The 6,382-nt window shown below is 46.8% G+C and overlaps 2 long non-coding RNA genes across 3 annotated transcripts in view; one reads left to right on the top strand and one right to left on the bottom strand.

Annotated features, from left to right (window-relative positions):
• Window positions 1-3,792, bottom strand: part of LOC112141374 — a 5,665-nt gene extending 1,873 nt beyond the window's left edge. The window contains exons 1-3 of one of the 2 annotated variants that reach the window (XR_004949709.1): window positions 3,464-3,792; window positions 2,756-2,850; window positions 2,524-2,671 (exon numbers count right to left, since the gene is read on the bottom strand). This is a non-coding gene — a long non-coding RNA (uncharacterized LOC112141374). Of the gene's footprint in view, window positions 1-2,523; window positions 2,672-2,755; window positions 2,851-3,123; window positions 3,185-3,463 lie in introns of those variants that run through there. The other variant, XR_002918374.2, reaches the window with a different exon arrangement.
• The window catches only part of LOC118600149, a 27,779-nt gene continuing 24,676 nt past the window's right edge, over window positions 3,280-6,382 (top strand). Inside the window, exon 1 of the long non-coding RNA XR_004949710.1 lies at window positions 3,280-3,545. This is a non-coding gene — a long non-coding RNA (uncharacterized LOC118600149). The remainder of the gene's footprint in view (window positions 3,546-6,382) is intronic.

The raw sequence follows: 6,382 nt of genomic DNA, 5'->3' as shown, positions 1-6,382 counted from the left end.
GGGGGGGGGGGGGCATGGTTCATCGTTGTCTCTGTACATAACGTGTTCTTGACAAAAACACTTCCTGGACCTGTCGCCCGCAGCACGCCCATAGATAAACATGAACATGTTCTCTCTACGGTTCAGAGCGTCTACGACCTTCATGTTTCCTGAAGGTCACCTGCTGCCACGTTTAGCCGTTTTTACCTTCAGACAGTCCAAATCCACCTGTAAGGACAGGTGAGATTCAAAGTGTCTTCAAAAACCACAGATGATCCAGATCCAGATCCAGATCCGGATCCAGTTACTGTATAAACTAATGTGTATATTTACATATGTGTGATATTTTTATACTATCTTTGTATATATTGTCTCTTTTATTCCACGTCAGACCTCTCCTGGATTGAGGAATCATAGGAACTCATCTGTAACTCGGATGTTAAACTCTCTGCACCTAAATTAGAATTGACCCTCGAGATAAATAAAGAAGTTTGAACTGAAGTGTTTGATCAGGATCAGTCTGGATGATGAGGATCTACAGACTTTATCCATGAACGTTGGTTTAATAAATGTTTGTATTATGAGAGCAGCTTTAATGAAGAGAACATTACCGGAAATAATAAAGGAACTAATTCATATTTAAGGAACTTTATTTTGGCTCCATTCATCCAACATTTGAGTTAATCGACACAAACAGGAATGAAAATGAACTGTTGAACGGGGGAGGGGGGGGGCACTCTAACATGTTCTTGGAGTCCGTACAGCACGTGCACTCATTACATGCACACATCACGTACACACACACCACATGCACACACACCACATGCACACACACCACATGCACACACACCACATGCACACATATGGACGCTCACTCTACTAAGGGTGATCCTGGTCTATCTCATTTATCCGATAGCAGCAGAAGACTCAGAATCAGCAGTAAACCTGCAGATGGACGCGGTTCTCAGAGCAGACGGAGAGACGAATCAAATGAATCCTCCGTCTTAACTTTTTAAACTAACATTTGCTCTACAGACATTGTTGGCAGCAGGAGTCCATAACCGGTCCCTGTTGGTGGAACTGAACACCACAGCACTCCCTGGTACTGGCTCCTACCAACGGCTGCTGGCAGGATGGAGAATAGCGATCTATGTTCGGTCTATCCGGACGGAGGACTGGGAAGGAGGGAGTCAGAGAGAGATGGACTGGATTTCTGCTGGATGGAGTTTTCTGCAGATCAATAAACGTTCTGCAATAGTTTTTCCTGTAAAAATCAGTAAAAATATATATATATATTTATATATATACATGTAAAAGATAAAACATCATGTTTTGGTGAACCAGAGAAATGATGAGTTGAATGGAAAGTCTGTCAAAGACACGAAGGTTGAAGTGAAGCAGAACTTCTACAAACCAGCAATGATCAGATATTCACAGGGTAACATTTTCAATGGTCGTCTAAAGCATTGTTTCCACTGAGCAGTAAAGTACAGTACAGTACAGTATAGTACAATATTGTATAGTACAGGACAGTACAGTAAAGTACAGTATAGTACAGTGCAGTACACTACAGTGCAGTACAGTACAGTATAGTATGCTACAGTACAGTAAAGTACAGTACAGTAAAGTACAGTACAGTAAAGTACAGTATAGTACAGTGCAGTACACTACAGTGCAGTACAGTACACTACAGTATAGTATAGTACAGTACAGTACAATATTGTATAGTACAGTACAGTACTGTAAAGTACAGTAAAGTACAGAACGGTACAGTTTAGAAGTTGAACTGCTCTGAGCACACATGATGCTGACCGGTTGCGTATCTTTACATCATAGTGAATCTACAGCAAACGTGAAGCTAAAAACAATAACAACAACGATGGAGGTCCTCCAGCAGCTCTTGTTCTCCTGTTTGGTTCTTTGTATCTACAAACCTTTTCATGTTGTTGAGAGAAGATTGTCTATTTGATCTAGTTTATAGATCTACAGCCAATGGTACGGTCCGGTTCGGCTCAGTGGGTCCATACTGGACCGGACTGTTCAGCTCAGGCTTCAGTTCTGGTTCCAGTGGTTGAAAGCTGTAACCGGTTACAGGTTCTTTCCTAACGTTTAGCTTAATGGTCCTGATTCCTTCACAGCTTCTTCCTCTCATGGATTCATTCACTTCTTTCCTGAATCCCAGCAGCTTCAGCTGGATCTCCTCAGCAGATTGACCTGATCCTTCACACCTGTGTGAGGGATTTCCCTCAGGTAATGGGTTGTCGGCGCTAAGGTCTTCAGACGTCTTTGCTCCAGTAGGAGGAGCCAGGATGGTGGCTGCAGCTCCATCCAGCTGCTTCAAAGACTCCCGTCAAATATTTATCTTTCTGTCTTATTAGAAAAGCTGCTGCTGCTTCAGCCGAGCTCTGAAGGGTCTCTGTGCTGCAGCCGGCTCAGCTTACAGGTGAGGAAACGGGGGGCTCATAGGTGCGTTCATGCAGGTACAGAGGCCGGCTTGTCCGGGACGGTCACAGGTGAGACTCGCCTCTGACGCTCTGGACGTACCTGTGTGTTTGTGCAAATATTTTGTCATATTTTCTCTGGGCTGCTGGGTATTCGTCTCCACATGAACCGCTGAAGCGTTTCTTTATCACACAGGTGAGAACCGTCTGACACTTCTTCTGTTTGGACCAGAACCTTCAGACCTGAAGTCCTAGAAGAAAACAGGAGAGAAGCCCAACATGGACCAGAGTCTGAGTAAGAGCTGACCTGTCTCTGAGACCATGTTCTGTCTAACCTGTCATGACCGCTTCCCTCTGTCGCTGCTGTCCGGGCCGGTACTGGCTCTGTAGCTGTTACCATGACAACGGGTCGCTCCACGTATCACACAGACTGAAAAAGTAAACAGTAAGATGAATAAATTAAAAATGGATTGAATATTTCTGCTGTGAAGGATCATGGTACAAGTGGGATAATGCCCTTCAAGATGTGCATTATCAGAAATGAAGCCTGAAGCGTCAGACTGGAAGCAGAGGACGGTTCAGGATTCAGGATTCTAAACCCTGTGTGCGTTTGTGAACCGTGACCAGTCTGACGTGGCGTTGGATCGATGTGATTGTGATGGTCGTCTCCTCATCAAACCGTTTTGTCTCGTTAGAAGTTCACCTTCATTTTGAATCCATGTTCTGGAAGTGGAAGCGTCCGCTCAGGTTCTAAACCCGTGCTCTGTTGCCATGGTGATGTGGATCACCACTGGAGTCATTGTGAGTCTAACTGTCAGATTGGGATATTTTTTATTAAAACAGACAAAGGTCATTTTGGTTCAAATAAGGACATTTATTCCAGCACTCGAAGAGTAAAGGGAAGACCTGAACAAGTCAGTGTTCCTCCAAGCCAATCAGCCTTCGGTGTAATCAAACTGTCCAATCAGGGAGCAGCACTGACTGAGTATCAAGTGGAGCAGACACGGTGGAAGTGAAGAGATGCCTCCACTAACGGGCTGTACCTGGTGACCAGCTGGATGTCTGGTTGATGTTGGTCCTCCAGCGGTACCACGAGACGGCGTCTACGACCCACACAAGGTCCAGGTACAGCCACTCCTCCAGGACGCCATCAGTGCAGCTCTGGCGAGCGTGAGAGTTCTGAGTATGATTGAAATGTGATGTCGGAGCGTTGAACCGTGTCGAGGACAGAAGCGTTTCATGATTTTTTCATTGCTGTTCTTCTTTTCAGCTGAAGGAATCTGTTTTAAGGATGGAGATGGTTCATCATTTTCACTGATGTAGTTTATGACTCCCAGAATCCTCTCTGACAAAGCGGCTCAGACGTCCTCCTGCGTCGGCGCAGCCGTAAAACTAATGACTAAATTGGAACAATCTGGTTTTTGAATGCTCACTTTTGTTCCTCCAACACGCCGATCTGCAGCCTAATTTGTCCGGAGGGACGCCGTTCTCTGGACAGAAAGCCCCATTACGGCTCCACCGGCAGGTAATGAGCGGGATTCAGACAGCCCCCCCCCTCCCCCTCTGCAGCGCCGACCCGACAAACGCCGCCGCGGCACGCACGTTTGACGACTCTGAGCAGCACGTCGGAGCCACCAGTCCAGAAGCTAGAGTCGTTTATGTGAGGAGGACGGAACCGATCCGAGAATCCCATCAATCTGAGGATCTGATCTGGATCTGATCTGGATCAGGGTGATCTGTCACAGGAGTCTGCATCCGTTTCTAAAGGGTTTGTGGTTCTCATCCAGTTTCCTTCTTCTGGCTCCTTCACATGGAGCTGTTCTCACGATGTTGTTGTGCTACATTCCCCACAAACGCAATTTGTGCGACAAATTCTTATGCCCCGCCCCTCTTTCGCCAAACAGAGAATTCACTCCTCAACTCAGCCACATGTGGGAGGAGCTAAAAGCTAACGTTTTTAGCCTGATCGCTACATGGAGCGGTGCCAGTGGAAATCTCACTTAGAGTGTATGAAGACACGATGATGCTGAGAGATCAATCGGGTTGATTTACTGGGAGTTCCACAGGAACATCTGTCCCACGTCTCCATGTTTGGGTTCATGAGGTCATTCCGACATTCGGGGAGCGAGTTCACTCTCATTCCAGGGAATGTTTCATAGAACAGCCCCTTCCATGGTGTTTCTGTGACTCTGTGGCCGAGTTTGACGGCTCACTGTTTCGCTTTAACCAAAGAAAAATAAAAACAAAAATTACATTTTTATGATTGTCTCAGTGAAAATAAGAAAAATACGGTTCAGGAGCCGGCAGCCTCTGCTCAGAACGGCGGCTCTCTGCCGGCACATCGAGCGAGCTCTGCTGGTTAGGCAGCTGTGAAAGGCTGGAGATCTGTCCAGAGCGTCTCCCAGCAGACGAGCTGCAGTAGGTTAAGGAAATAGATGGAAGTTCAGGACAAAAACGTTCACTTTGGACTAGTATTCTACCCGCCGCTCCAAGCCGAGTTCCTGATTGGTAGATGCAAGAATATAGATATTTGATCTCTGGCTGCGCCGCACAGTCCACGCCGCTGGACATCAGCTGGCCTCTGTGCCTTAATGTAGCATCTACATGTAAACAAAAACAGAAGTGAGTTTTTCTTTGTCATCTGGGAATAAATTCAGGTGTGAGGCTGACCTGTGACCTTTGGGACCTCTTCCTGTTCCTGCGATGGTTGGCAATCTTTCATGGACACTTCAACAGGCTGGAAGCTTAATGAAGCCTCATGAAGCCTCGTGAAACCTCGTGAAGCCTCGTGAAACCTGATGAAGCCTCACAAAGCTTCATGAAGCTTCGTGAAGCCTCACAAGGCTTCACGAAGCCTCATGAAGCCTCATGAAGCCTTATGAAGCCTCGTGAAGCCTCGTGAAACCTGATGAAGCCTCACAAAGCTTCATGAAGCTTCGTGAAGCCTCACAAAGCTTCACGAAGCCTCATGAAGCCTCATGAAGCCTCATGAAGCCAAAGGACCGAACATTCAGAGTGGAGCAGAAACTAGAACATCCCAACGAGCTCATCCTACCTGCTGGTAACCCGTGTGTCCCAGCTGCTTCCTCAGCACCCACACGTCCATCCTTGGTTTCCAAAGTTCTGAGCATGCGCTTGTTTCTGTGTGAAACCTGGACTGGAGCAGAACCCGCTAGAATCCTCGTCCCTCCTCTGACATCGGTTCTCCTGACAGTCACACCTTCTGAGTCTCTCTGCTGTGAGCCGTTCTTCTCGGAGCAAAGATCCTCCGTGTTTAGGTCAGAAGCTCAAGTCTGCACTCCACCCGCTGAAGTGCTAAATCATTCCAGATGATCCTGACACGCTGATCCAAACACTGCGAACGGGCCAAAACTCAACCAGAACCATGCATGTTTTACTGCTCTGTAAATCTGATGTGTTCTTCCAGGTCACATAAATCAGTTCCTCCTCCCGACTCAACCGTAGCGTCTGGATCCGGATTCTAACCTGTGACCTGCTGGTTACAGGCCGCTGATCCACAGGAGAACATGTGCTGCAGGTTTACAGAAGATGGAGGCTAACAGAGAAGGAAACATGACAGAATCTGCTGATGTCAGGACCTTCAAACTTTAGATTTCTGTTTAAGAAAACCGAAAACTTTCTTAGAGGAACGTTTGTTGTCGAGTTCTTCATGAGTCAGTGAAACAGAACTGATTATAGAAACAGATGAACGTCCACCTCAGATCTTTCACTCATGAGGATCTTAAACCTGTCTGTGTCTCAGCTCTGTCCCGTTCTCTGGTTATTGGGGTTCTGGTTCTCTCTCACGTTCTCACTCACGTTCTCTCTCACGTTCTCACTCACGTTCTCTCTCACGTTCTCTCTCCCGTTCTCACTCACGTTCTCTCTCACGTTCTCACTCACGTTCTCTCTCACGTTCTCTCTCACGTTCTCTCTCACGTTCTCTCTCACGTTCTCTCTCA

The sequence above is a fragment of the Oryzias melastigma genome, linkage group LG19 (genome assembly GCF_002922805.2).
Source record: "Oryzias melastigma strain HK-1 linkage group LG19, ASM292280v2, whole genome shotgun sequence".
Taxonomy (NCBI): domain Eukaryota; kingdom Metazoa; phylum Chordata; class Actinopteri; order Beloniformes; family Adrianichthyidae; genus Oryzias; species Oryzias melastigma.
Note: the sequence above shows the minus strand (reverse complement) of the source record. Positions and strands in the feature narration are given on the sequence as shown.